General features: G+C 40.0%; 1 protein-coding gene across 2 annotated transcripts in view; it reads left to right on the top strand.

The window, feature by feature from the left end:
* Positions 1-798: 798 nt before the first annotated feature.
* LOC139730528 (uncharacterized) overlaps positions 799-14,381 on the top strand; it is a 148,948-nt gene continuing 135,365 nt past the window's right edge. For both annotated transcript variants that reach the window (XM_071641380.1, XM_071641379.1), the window contains exon 1: positions 799-977. The gene's annotated coding sequence lies outside the window, so the exon portion shown is untranslated. The remainder of the gene's footprint in view (positions 978-14,381) is intronic.

Below are 14,381 nucleotides of genomic sequence, written 5' to 3'. Positions count from 1 at the left end.
AGACGTGTTTCCAGGATATTATTTTGGCATTGATGATCTTGTTTTTGGTTTATACAAATTATAGGCCTACAAATTATCAATTTTGTGTATTGTGAATGTATGGCAAGAGTAAGGAAATAAAAATGGAAAATGTCATATAAAAAAAAAACCACACACACAGACAGACACTCATATGCCACTATAAGACCACGATCGAGATATACTAACAGTAACCAGCGACTAATCATTCGGAAACACCATCCATCAAGTAATATTCATCATGGTCTGAACTTCAACTGTAAATAACTTTTTGAAGAAGACTGCATATTGAAACACCGTTATAATTATATTTTCAAACTAGAAACATTTTTATTTTTGTGTAGGCCTATGTATTTTGTTAGAGAGAAATGATCGAGTAACGGGTACGTTCGTGTGCGTCTGTAACCACCAGAATTTGATTTTGTTAGACTGTCAAACCGTGACGTCAGCCCCATGATGTAACCAGGGAGGTGAACGAAAGAACGTCCACCTCCATGCTGTTACTTAACCATCTACCTACTATTCAATCAACGCTTTATCGAGTTCCAATGTTGCTGAGGAGGAAATCTTCACTAACTCAGAGCCTTCTATTGTCTAATACAACGCTCTGCACTAACTCAGAGCTCTGCACTAACTGTGTCAGCGCCATCTTTTGACAGATTTCGTTTATTGTTCTTTATGGTCATCCTGCATCTTCATGATGCATAGTCTGCTACAGTATGAATACATTGTACAAAGCAATAATAATGTATAGATCTGCGTCAATCATTTAACGTCGTTGATTAGTGGAGCTGCACATTGCTTGTAGAATGCTTATTATCTCTCTCTTTCTCTCTTCTTAACATTTTGCTTTGAACCTTTGTTTTGAGTTCCGTGTCTTACACAGTGCATACTACCTTTTGGATGAATAAACTGGATTTCAAGACGCCTAGCAATCTGTTTGACACCTTTTGTCGTAGGTGAGTCCACATCCCCATTTGATTTTCATGTCAATGTCAATGTCAATGCAACTAGTATTGCAAGTAGTGTTACGATGTCGATACCATACCGTGTACTATGTATGGGGGTTGTGTTTCTGGACACTTTAAGTTCGCGCGTGAAAACTTACCTATTTTACATAGAATATGCACCCTTTACCTCAAAGACTTGATATAGACTCCTCATATACTAGACAACATACTCTGAAAACGGCGTGAGAATTAACCTGCTAAATCGTTGGATTTCCCCTTCAAAGTGACTCCATGTACGTGTCCGGTCCCACAACGTTGGTCGTACTACATTGTACTCTATACAATGTAGTTGAGTAGTACGGTTGCGGACCATGATCAACTCATTACAGCGTAGCGTAGTCGCGCCGACCTGTCGGGAGCGATTTTGACTCCGACGCATGATCTCCGCGGTGTGATTTCCCCATCTTTACATTTTTCATTGGTAAAGAACTGCTTAGAGCAGTGATGTTCCTGCCATCTAATTTTCTGAACACGCTGCTTTTTCTCTGTATATGTAACCAATCGGTGAAGTATTTCACAAGCATATTGGTTTGGTTATCATAGTTATACGGATGATATGCAACTTCATCTGTCTTTTTAACATAGTAATAATATAAAATATAAAAAAATGTGTCTTCATTGTCATCTGCCATTGCAAGACTTGAAGCATGTTTGCAAGACCTAAAAGTCTGGCTTACTACATCTAATAAATGAATGATGATATATCTGAGTTTTTGTTATTGGGTTCAAAGCAAAAATACAGTCATGCAATTATCAATCATGTCATGTCCACATACATTGGTAGCACTTGTATAACGCCATCAAAAATAGCCCGTAATTTTAGGTGTCAAACTTATGTTTGATTAGGAAATGTCATTTTGAAGTCATATAGCTCTATAAACTGAACTAGAGAACTGAATCGCATGGTCATTCGTTCTTTCCAAGAACTGTAAGGAGCTGGAATTCCCTGTCGTCAGAAATTGTTTCAGCGCCATCTGTAGGATCATTCTGTAACCTACTAATGGTTAATCATCACCTGCTAGTGGCTAGTTATTTTCTTCAAATTTGTTACGTACTTGTAAATATCTGTAAATAAACTGTATGATATAATGTAAATAGCACAGTCTGCAAGAATCTTTAAACAGCCTATTGAAGGAGGCAGACTTAAGAAGAAGAAGAAGAACTCAAATTCAGTGGAACGTTAGTGCAATTACGTAATAAGTTTCATAAGGAAATTTTTTGTGTAAATCTGCAGCTGAAATGCTTATTCTGTGGCGGTTTGACGGACTTGAACACTCAATAAACTAGAGTGGAGACAATGGATATAAACATTACAAATAATGCCCAGTTCAAGATAATGTCCACAATCGAATGTCCAAAAACATTTCCAAACAATTATTGTCCAAACGTGCGTAATTCTTTGAATGATATTTAAAGTCCATTCAAAGTCCACATATTTCTTAATCTCACATCGAGGTTCTCCACATATTTCTGAGTCCGGCATCGGAAGTTTCGCTTTAGAGTCGCAGTCCAAATAAGCAATATAATAAAAGGCAATGTAACTTCTCAAAACGCGTAACTGTGTTATTTGTGTGTTTAAATAAAAGCTTACCAAAACTTGAGTTTACTTCAAACCGGAACCTGTTTCTTTTATTTCAAAGTCCAAATACTATTTTTGTGTGTGTGTGTGTGTGTAAACTATGTCCAAAATAATCCCAATTCAAATCTTCTTTGGTTTACTGTTTTATTTAATTTAAAGATTTAATCTATCGGGTGGCTTTGAGATTCTCCCACGGGCTGTCATACTGTAGAACTGTCTCGGAGCGGCACGTGGCGGGGATCTCTCTGGCTCAGGTGGTTGCTCGACTTCCTGCTCTCGGGCCGGAAACTCTGGCGGCTCGCTGTCGGGTGCTCCCACGCTCGATGTCGAGGAACAAGCGCACGCCAGTTTCGTCTTAGCGTACCATGAGATGTTGAGACGATGTACGATCGAGGCGTTCCTGCTTCCCCGATGATGGTTGCAGGCTGGTTGAGCTCTCTATGCCATACTCTCTCCCCTGGTTTGAGCTCAGGAAGAGGTGCGACCCTATGGCGTTTGTTGTAGCTCTCGCTCTGTTGTGCTCTGTATCGTTTGTCCTGAGCACGAAACTGTTCTATGTCTGGCCATTTGGGGTCAAGCAAAGCTACCAGTACCAAGTCTCACGCATTCTGCGTGAGACTCAAGCATTTAGGGTCCGTCTCACGATCTCAGGCATGGCGCCCATTATTCTCACGCATCGGGCGATGTCTGCAACTTGGGCCTATAATAATGAGCATAGCTCAAAGGATTAAAGTGATAGTTGCAATTGAAGGTATTTTCCCTTTTGTCTTTCAAAATAAGTGAAAAATATAGTCACTTATGGCCCTAAGTATGCACCTGATCGCACCATTAATAGCTAAAAATTGAAAAAGTTCCCTATCGGGCCGTGGGAGGGGGGAAAACCCCTCCCACACCCTCGCTCGTGCGCACATTCGCGCGCTGAGATGCCGAGTCATGAAAATCTCACTCATAGAATTTTTTGGAACTTGGCATCCCTGGTCAAGTTGTGATGGGTGCGAAGGCAATGTTGTTCGCAGTTGTCGCCCCATCAGTAGCTGTGCTGGAGTTTGGCCAGTCGCTAGTGGTGACGATCGATACACAAGGAAAGCAAGGTATGGGTCTTTGGCTTTGCTCAGCAGTCCTTTGATTGTTTGTACGGCTCTTTCCGCTTCCCCATTGCTTTGTGGAAAGCGAGGGCTGCTTGTGATGCGTTCAAATCCGTACTTTTCCGCGAATTTCGTGAATGATGAGGACGCGTGCTGCGCTTCATTCGTTCGACACTTGTTCAGTCCTTGGTGACCTTCATGGATTTTTGCGAGCATGCCTTTTCGCATTGCTGGAGGAATGATGATTTGCGACCCCTTCATCAGCAGACCTTGTTGTGCTGTGATTTCTCCTGCTGATTTATGGTACTCAGTCATTGCTGGGCTTAGCGATTTTGTGTTTGGCCAGCCCTTCTCACAGTACTCTTTCAATTTGACACAGTCGGGGTCTGCATTTTGTACCTGCCTTATTTCTTGCAGTCTTTTCTCTGTTGCAGGAATATCACTCATGACCATGTCTACAAACACTTGGGTGTCTTCCTCCAATTGCTGGTCACTCTTTTCAAAGTCTCCAACTGGAGCACGTGAGAGAGTGTCTGCTGTGTGCAAATCTTTTCCGGGGACATGCACTACACTGTAGCTGAACTTCATCAGGCGCATTCTGAAGCGTTGAATTCTCGCTGGCAATTCTGCAATGTCCTTGCTTCCTTGCAAGGGCACCAATGGCTTGTGATCTGTCTCAATAGCAAAATCAGTATGGTACCAATCAAGTAGTGCGAGAACTTTTTACAAGCCCATGTAGCAGCAAGACTCTCCTTTTCGATTTGGGCATATCTTTGTTCGGCACTAGTCATCGCACGGGATGTGTATATGCTACCACTGGTTTCCACACAGGTTTACTGCTCACATTGTCTCTCTGTATGAGGACTGCTCCCAGTCCGAATGACGACGCATCTGCAGACACTTTCTTTGGGGCTGCGACATCATAGTGAGCTAACACCGGGCTGTTGATGAGATTTTGCTTTATCTCATCAAATGCTTTTTGCTGGTTTTGGTCCCAGTGCCATGCATTTTTCTTGCTCAACAGTTCACGCATTGGTTGAGTCTTTTCTGCCAGATCGGGAATGAATTTCCCTAACTGGTTCACCATGCCAAGGATTCTGCGTACTTTGCTCACATTTTTGGGTGGCTCAAGGTCAGTGACTGCTTTGACCTTTTCTGGGTCGGCATGAATTCCATTGTCATCTATGATATGACCTAGGAATTTCATGCTTGGCTTGGAGAGTTCACACTTGTCCAAATTGAGGGTCACCCCTGCTGCTTCCATGCGTTCCATCACTGCATGTAGCCGCTCATCGTGGATGGCAGTAGTTGGCCATGGATCAGGACATCATCCATCAGGCACTCAACTCCATCAAGTCCATCGAGGATTTGTGACATCCTTCGCTGGAGGTGCTCTGGCGCGGAAGAAATACCGAAAGGAAGACGGTTGAAATGATACCTCCCAAGCGGTGTAAGGAAGGTCGTCAGCTTTGCTGATTCTGGCGATAACGGAATTTGCCAAAATCCAGAGTTGGCATCAAGCTTTGAGAAGACTTTTGACCCTGCAAGCTGTGCTAATGTATGGTCTACTGGTGGCAATGAGTGTGTCTCCCTTTTCACACTTTTGTTCAGCTGCGTCAGGTCTACACATATGCGAACTTGTCCGTTTGGTTTTGGCACGGCTACCATACCTGCACACCATTCCATTGGCTCAATGATTTTTGAAATCACTCCCACTTGTTCCATCCTTTCCAGCTCATCTTTGACTTTGTTCATGAGCGGGAGTGGTACTCTCCTGGGGCTGTATATTGCAAATGGCTTTGCATCTTTTTCTAGCTCGATGGTGTATGGCTCCTTCATTGCTCCAAGTCCTTTGAAGAAATTAGGGTACTCTTTCTGAAGGGCACTGATTTCAGTCACTCTTTTGATGACACACAGCGATTCAATTGTGGGTCTGCCTAGGAGTGCTCTCTCTATAGGCCTTTCACAACATAGATTTCCTCCTGACTGGATCGGTCATTCGAAACAAGATTTGCTTGAAATTTTCTACACATTTCCAGCGCAGATTTTCCTGGCCCAAACAAGACTGTGGATGATTTTTGAAGAGGCACACTGAAAGACTTGGTGAATGTTTCATGGCTGATCACAGTGACATCAGCTCCTGTATCAACTTTCATTGTCATGGGTACACCATTCATTTCTACAGTGACCTCCCAAGGGCTCGGATTACATGAACTTTTGACTTCTCCCAGGAATGCTCTTTCTGGTTGTGATTCAGACTCTTTTACTTCTGCGATTCTTTTTGATCTGCAAAACGACGCGAAATATCCCACTTTTTGACAGTTGAAGCTCTTCACATCTTTTCCTGGGCATTCTTCCTTTTTGTGCATAGGGAATCGCCCACAACGACCACAACGTTGTTTTCCATCCGACCGTTTTGGTTTAGAACCATGATTTTGCAGTCTCTGCTTGTGAAATGTACTTTTATTTTTTTTTGGCTTTTGTTTCACAGCATCAACATTCGCATGATCCTCGCTGAACAACTCAGTTTGTTGATTTTTGATGGTCTTAGACTGTCTACACTGCTCTACAGCTTTCTGTAGGGTGAGTTTTTAATCTAGTTGCAGCTTTTCTGACAGCTTTCTGTCAAGAAGTCCCACTACAATGCGATCACGGATCATTTCGTCTTTAAGAGAACCATACTTGCCATGTTCACTAAGGCAATACAAATCTGTGATAAACGGGTCAACTGTTTCACCAGTTCTTTGATTCCTTTGATTGAACTTTACACGTTCGAAGATGACATTATGTTGAGGGACAAAATGGTGATCAAACTTTTCACAATTTTGTCATAGTTTTTCATTTCTTCACTGCTGAGTTTGAACGACATCAAGATATCATCAGCCTGATCACCCATTGAATAAATCAATGTACTAACCTGTGATTCTTGGTCAGACTTTGCAAGTTGTGAAGCTTGTCTGAAACGTTCAAATCTATGGATCCATTTCCGCCACTCTTTTGGTGCACGAAAGTCAAATGGCTCTGGAGGAGTTATCTGGTAACTTGGTTTCACTTCTGTAGTCGCCATTTTGCTGAATTCACTTCGAGATCAACAAGTCATTACACTGTCATGACTGTAACACAATCCGACTTTGACTGTTTTTCCATCACACTAGAACGTATGGGTGGGACTGTAGTGACGCTGTACACGTTGTACCGTTTGGTGACTGTCTTTTTTTTTACTTCAAATTTCACTTTGTGTCAGCTGTTATTTAACTCAATACTTGTCCTCTCCCAAATTTAGTCTCCAAAGAATCCCGTTCCTGACACCATGTGGCAGTTTGACGGACTTGAACACTCAATATAACTAGTCTGGAGATGATGGATATAGATTGCGGAATTTCACTTATCATTTCCGGTAGTACGATCTCAATATTCATGTTCGATTCACATTATACCACATATTCATGCTTTGATTTCTTCTCAGTTGGACTTTTTCGAAATCGTTGTTGTGTAATCTTTCAAAAAAAATTTCACTTAAACTGATTTAGTTGAAGGCAAACAATGGTGCTCAATAGATAGGCCTGCAATGTACGAATTACACTAAGCCATACCACTGTACAGTAACTGCTTAATGCATACGTAGATAATAATGCTGGGTATGTATGATTTGTATTAAAATTCCTCCTTTCTACTACCTATGTAAAAAAACAGCATGTACACGCAAATCTTGAAATGGCTCGAACATCACGCAATTAATTTCTCATCAGGAACTGTCATAGTGCAGCTAGTGTGCACTTTGGAACCCGCCTCTTAATTGTGATTGGGAATTTCTTTAATTGATCATCGGTGACCTTTGCCCATCCTGACATTAAACCTTCACACAGTTTTCACCTTCACACTAGTTATAACATTCCCCTGCTTGTCTATTTACCAAAACCATACAAATTGTGATATATATGCAGGCGAGACGTTTGTATTACATGTACCTTGTTACTGTATAGAGCAAAGAAAGTCTTCAAGTTCTTGGGAACTCTAGTTCTAACCAAAAGAGATTGACCTAAGTTAATGCTGTAGATGAGTAAGTGCATTTGATGAATGTAGTTTCAAGTTTGTTCATTGCAGATATGGGGGTACCCCCTTGGGTTGGGGGAGGGCAAATTGGGGCCCAAATTTCACATATATTTCATTTTCTTTTAAATGCATTTTCAAATTTTCACCGAACTTGGCAGGTGTCATTGCTAGAGTCATAGAATACATATTTTTGCAATTCAGCAACTTTTCCTACACGGTGTCTTCAAGAGCCCTGCCATTTATTGGGAGGAGGGGGGGAACAAAACCCCCAAATCAAGATAGTTTATAATATCTTTACAAATCTTCTCTCAAACCATTTAAGTAAACTATACAATGTAAATAGTTGGTGGTATGAGTAAGTTGAATGATGACTGTAGCCTCAAGTTTGTCAGCACCAAAATTAAGGAATTTCACAAATCTTTTAAATTCTAGAACCAGAAGTGATAAGATACTGTATACGTGGAATATTTCGTAGGGTTTTTATTTTCGTGAATTTCACAAATCGGGTGCTACTCGTGAAATTAAAGACACGCAAAAATATTGACTCTGATCCCAACATATTTGTGAATGTGACGTACGCATGTACATTTCCTCCATTCAGTACAGGACTCTACGATCACGAATTTAACCACTCGCGAAATCGTCAGGAATTCCCTATTCGTGAAAATTTAGATTTGTGAAATGTAGTGTATATATATGTGATATACTTAGGGTGCGTTCGAGCGCTCTAAAGCGAACCAAAGCGAACTGAACTAAAGCGTACCGTACCGTACTGTGCCAGTTTGGGAGCGTTCGAATGCTCTGTGGAGAAAGCGTACCTCTCGAGTTATTTTTAGAAAAGTTCACGCTTGTTTGTATCAAGAAGGTCATTCACCTTGCGCTTGACCTACTTACAGCTGTCCCGAACAAAGAGAATGATGTTTTTGCATTGTGACGTATGCGCATGATACGCGCATGGTTTACAACGAACTTTTGGTACGCTTTGGTACGCTTTTGGAGCACATCGGGAAGTGATCCACTTTTGGCTCGGTACAGTACGGTACGGTACACTTTAGGAGCGTTCGAACGCTCCTGTAGCGCGGTACGGTACGGTACAGTTCACTTTAGGAGAGCGCTCGAACGCACCCCTCTAATAGTCTGCAAGAATGCGTAGTGCGTGGAAGGTGAGCTTGCCATGTATATTCAGGTGATTATCAGATAAATTACCATCATTTTGTAAGCTTGTAAATTCAAAACATAATACTGCTTGTAGCTGTCTTTGTTGTCTGTGATAAATCAAAGAATGAGACTGTGTATTTTGTATACAGTACCCGTAGCTGTTAAATCCTTAATCATAATACAAATCTATGAGATACAATTGGGAATTTCTAATTAAAAATATGGGCAGAGGTGACTCCAAAATAGTACTTTTCACTGAGGGATGCAGCTTTGAAGTGAATAGTACAACTTGTACAATTTTTGGAGACACCGAAATTTTAACCAGAAACTTGAAATAAGGCATAGTATATTGAATTTGTTAATAAACATTTTTGTAAAACAATTTCATATACTTTGTTAAACAAAAAAGGGGCAAATGTGAGGTAAGAAGTTGGGCAAGTCCAAGATAAGGTCCCCTCATCAGGAGGCAAAATTTCATCTTTGCTCAATATTGACATGTTTGGTATCATTTTGAAGCTTATGAGTTGAAGTTTTGATTCCAATGGAGGAAGAAATGATATTATGTACATTTATGCAAATTTCAAGGGCTTTATTTGCATAAATGTGAAATACAGCTTTACGTATAGGACAAAATAGCAAAGCAAGTGATATTTGATTAATATATGTGGACATAAGAAGTTCATCAAATAGTTTACTTGGTATGAAAATTTAGAGATTATGCAAATGATTACTGTAAAAGTGGAAATTTTCGCGGTGTTGAAATTTTCGCGCATTTCGCGCAACCCGAAACTAGCGCGAATATAAAAGCACGCAAATATTTTTGCTTGCCGTATGTTTCAGTAGTTGATGTCTTGATTCCGCGGAAGTAAAAACACGCGAAACTCTTCTTACCCCACAGAGCGCGAAAAATTAGTCGTGCGAAAATATTCACTTTTACAGTCCATACAGTTGGTACCATGTTAACTCAATGTTTTATCATGACATGTCCTATACGTAACAAATTGAGGTCATTTTTTAAGGTTTTTTTCTGAAATTTCTAAGGTTATTGGAGTGCCCTTCTGGGAAGTTCTAATTTATTTTTAAAGAAGTTAAATACCATATGAAAGAAGAAAAAATAGTGAAAGAAATATTTTTTATTAGGCAATTAAATAATGTTACATATGGGACAAATGTGTTACATGGGACATCATCATACATATAAATTTATATTGCATGTGAATGCATGTAGCTAGCTGGGAAGGTCTCTCAGTGCACAAATGGTCAATCATCCTGCAGAAAGCATCCCAACTTTGCAGCTACTTTTGAGTTATAGACACTTGAAACAGTACTGAACAATTTTCAGAAAGGGGGAGGGGGAGATGGCAAAATACACAATGCAAATCAGCATTAAAGGGATGGTCATAAAAATATAGAATATGACTGAATATGATTGTGATGGGAAATATTTGGTTCCCTTGACAATCTGGATCAGTATTTGAGTCATTTCAACTGATTTTACTTCAATAATTATGCAAAATACCCATACACATGGTTCTCCACACACTAAACGAATGCGGACAAAGTGTCCCATACGTAACTGTCCCACAGGTAACACATCATGTCTGTCTCTTTATTTAGAACCTGTAATTACAGCTTTTTGCCTCATGACATGAAACTTACCTCTGATAATCTTGAGTGTTTTGACTTTCATCACACTGAGTTACAAGTTGTAGAATGAAATATTTTTAGAGAGTTTCGAGGTTGGAAAAAATGTTCAAAAAAACAAAATTTTTCTGGTCCCATACGTAACAGCACATATTTTCTCTTCTGGAATATAATTGTCATGGTCATTTTTCTCCATTTTTTACATGATTATTCTTCAATCACCATGATAAAGTTCAATATGATCAAAGGCCATTAACACTATTTTTTCAGGTCATAAAAGTCTCTGAATGTCCCATATGTAATGCGCGCGGTTATCTTGGACTTTACCAGTTGCGTGGTGGATGCAATGTTGTAGAGGGATCTTACAATGACTGTATGAAGCAGAACACCATATCACAATATTGTTCTGAATTATTCTAATTTACAAAGTGACTGATGAAAGAGCGTGCAATGTCAGAATTGCTTTGTGATGTCACAATTGGTATGTTAGAAATTGTTACATTTCACAGAGCGATATTTGAAGAAGCAGCTAGTGGATGTCAGAGTTGCTATGTGACACCACAATGGCTTAAAATGCCATCATTTCACAAATAGTGCACCATTTGGAAAATGTCTTCATCCAGTGACATGACTTTCCAAATAGTATACAATGAAGTGTCAAAAAGGCCCACATTTCTAAATTGTTGAGATACATACATGTATCAATCACATGTAGGTCTTTCAGCCAATCACTATAGGGTTTATTTTTGATCCAAAATATAATTAAAGGACAAGTTCACCTTCATACACATGTGAATTGAGTGAAGGCAACAATGTTAGTAGAACACATCAGTGAAAGTTTGGGGAAAATCCGACAATCCGTTCAAAAGTTATGAATTTTTAAAATATCTGTACAATCACTGCTGGAGGAGAAGACTACTACAGTGTATGATGTCACATGCGTACAACGATAAGGAAAATAAAAAGAGAATTTCACAAAAATTGACTTTTTGAATAAAGTGCACATTTTCTCGACTTGTTACTGACTTATGTTAGGGGTAATATTATTCCCCCTGACTTCTGAAAGAGAGAAGTCGAGAGTTCTTTTGTCATGTGATAAAAGTGAGAATATCTTGAATTTTCTTTATACTTTCTTTATTGTACTCATATGACATCACAAGCTATAGTAGTCTTCTAATCCAGCCGTAACCGAGCAGAAACTTCAAAAATTCATAACTTCTGAACAGATTTTCGGATTTTCCCCAAACTTTCACTGATGTGTTCTACTAATATTGCTGCATTCACTCAACCCACGTGTCTATGCAGGTGAACTTGTCCTTTAATGATACACTCACTGCAGCCTCACAAATGGTACTGGTAGTTAGTTTCATAATAAAAGATAGTGATGGCAAGTGATGATGCTAGTGTGCACATGATGATGACAATGATTCATAAAGTAATCTGTTGCTGTATTTGACTGAAGGTCACAAAACCTACAATCCTCAGTACTCTAATATGGACCCTTCAAAGCTCCTTTCCTGAAGTGTGAAGCATTCCTTCCTTTTAGAGTTTGTATGGTTGGCTTAAGGCATCAAATTTATTTGTTTGTTTGTTTGTTTAAATCTCTTTCAGAAGGCAACCTTTATTTCATATATCTTTGTGACTTTTCATTCATTCTGTGATTCAAGGTCAAACGTGATTAAAGACAGTAATTTAAATCTGGTTGTTGTTGTTTGACATTGACAAGGGGTCCCTCCCAAGACAATTGGTTTGCACACACACATACACACACACACACACGCACACCAAAAAACAACAACAACAACAACAACAACAAACAAACCCAAGAGTAAGATTTTCTGTTCATCCATCTTGTGTGAAAAACGATTTCTGTAAGCATCTCAAGTATGGAAAAGAAATATTTGTTAATTGAACATAGTCCTTCAATTACCAAAATCTATCATCGATGCATGTCAGTGCAGTAATAATGATGGAATGAAACTTAGATATGCGAAATTAATGTTTCAAGAAACAAGTTTCGTTAACCCAATTGCAAATTTTATATAGACAGGGAATGACAGTGCTTTTTAAGAATGGGAACTTCATTGCAAGTTTTTACTGGAATATTGAAATGCTTGCAGCTGTCATTCTACAGCATTGCCAATAAGGCCAACAATGGGGGGAAAAGAAAGAAGACAAACAAATGGCTACAAGAAAAAGAAAAATTGTGTCATATCTTTACTGTTCATCTTATGCCAAAAACTTATGTTTATTTATGATACGTCAGCAAAATGCCAGATAAAGCACAAAACAGCTTTTACTATTTAGACATTTCTGGGTGGCTAATGAACGTGACTAGGACAGTGCTAGATGAAAATTTGTCTCTCAGGGCGTATACACGTACTGCAGGTTCATGTAACACTCAGGCAGAGAGCAATTAATTTTAATGCATGGTGGAGAGACAATGAATGGCAGGCACTCTTCGATATATTACTATTGACCTTGTGTAGATGCAGCTCATGGACGTTCAGCTGTTATTCGCACGCTATGTATGTCCATTGTACCCTGCCTCAGGTTGTGGAGGAGTTTGAGCTACAAGGCAACATCTGTACACGCACAGGATATATAGCACTATCAACATAGTTCATCTTCGCACCCATTATGTGAGGAACTGCAGGGAAGGCCACTGATGGCAAATGCAGTCTACTCCAGCACTTTGCTAATCAACATATCAGTACATGTACCACCCGGTATGCCTTCAACAAAACCTAGTTGTTGGTCTGTACATGTGGTCATCATGCAATACCTTTTAAAAGCCGTGTTTACACTGAGTAAAATAAAGTGGAATATAATGTGCATTCAAATCTGACAATTCTGTGTAAACAGAGTTCAGTGCCCAGAATATTTCAAAACAGAATCTAATAATCAAAAGCACAGGTGATGTGCTGGCTCTGTTAACAACCTCTAGAGGTGTTTTGGAAGTGCAACTTTGGGTACGCTGGTACCGGTACTGCTCCTTCTTGCTTTTGTGTTTAATAACACACAGCAAATTAGAGTGACAAGTTGAGAAAGAAAGGTCACATACTGTCTTGTAGCAGCACGTACCCCGTTAGTCTGACTATAAGTCACCGGCCGAGAGAGGGAGCTATTTCAATCGGTATTATATAATCATGTCACTCTCTCCGGACGCTCCCCGATGGCAAAAAGAAACAAAAGAGCTAATTTTTGCTGACCAGTCCTTTGACCACGGTTATGTAAAAAGGTACACGTAGGCTTAGCCCATCATACTTGCCACGTAGCCCCCTTTTCCCTAACATTAACCGTGGACATAGCTTTTTCTCTCACTCTGGCTCCTCAACCTCCAAAGGAGATGGACATATTATACCATCGCTCTCCTGCGTCCGATACAAAGGGGAGATGTAATATTATACTTTCCAGAGTCAAGTCCATCCCGTGTTGAGTCAGTTTTACATTGTACTATAATTCTTGGAGTTCATACAATACACCACATCGGTGAGGTGCTTGTTTCAAGCAACATTAATTCTAAATAGTTGTGGAACAATTGTTATGAAGAGGAGTTGCCTTCCTATCATATTGTTTGCGGACGCTGCATGAGGCTTGCATCAAAGCTCATCATCTCGCATCTCCTCCCATCGTCAACCCCGTCGTCAACGACTAAGGATGAACTTCATCCATGTCCAGCTCTCGACGAATTAGCGTAAATTTATTGTGAATCTCCAAGTGGGATCGCATCCGTAACAATCGATGTCAACGCTATTGATGTGAGTGCCGGGCGACGACGAGGCGGCGAACACCGGTCCCGTTCCAGACAGTGCGTGTACACGTCAGCATCTC

This window comes from Diadema antillarum, unplaced genomic scaffold, assembly GCF_040938485.1.
Source record: "Diadema antillarum isolate AM-2024a unplaced genomic scaffold, OU_Dant_1.0 seq00000320_RagTag, whole genome shotgun sequence".
Lineage (NCBI taxonomy): Eukaryota > Metazoa > Echinodermata > Echinoidea > Diadematoida > Diadematidae > Diadema > Diadema antillarum.
The sequence above is the reverse complement of the archived record's forward strand: the minus strand, read 5'-3'. Positions and strand labels throughout refer to the sequence as shown.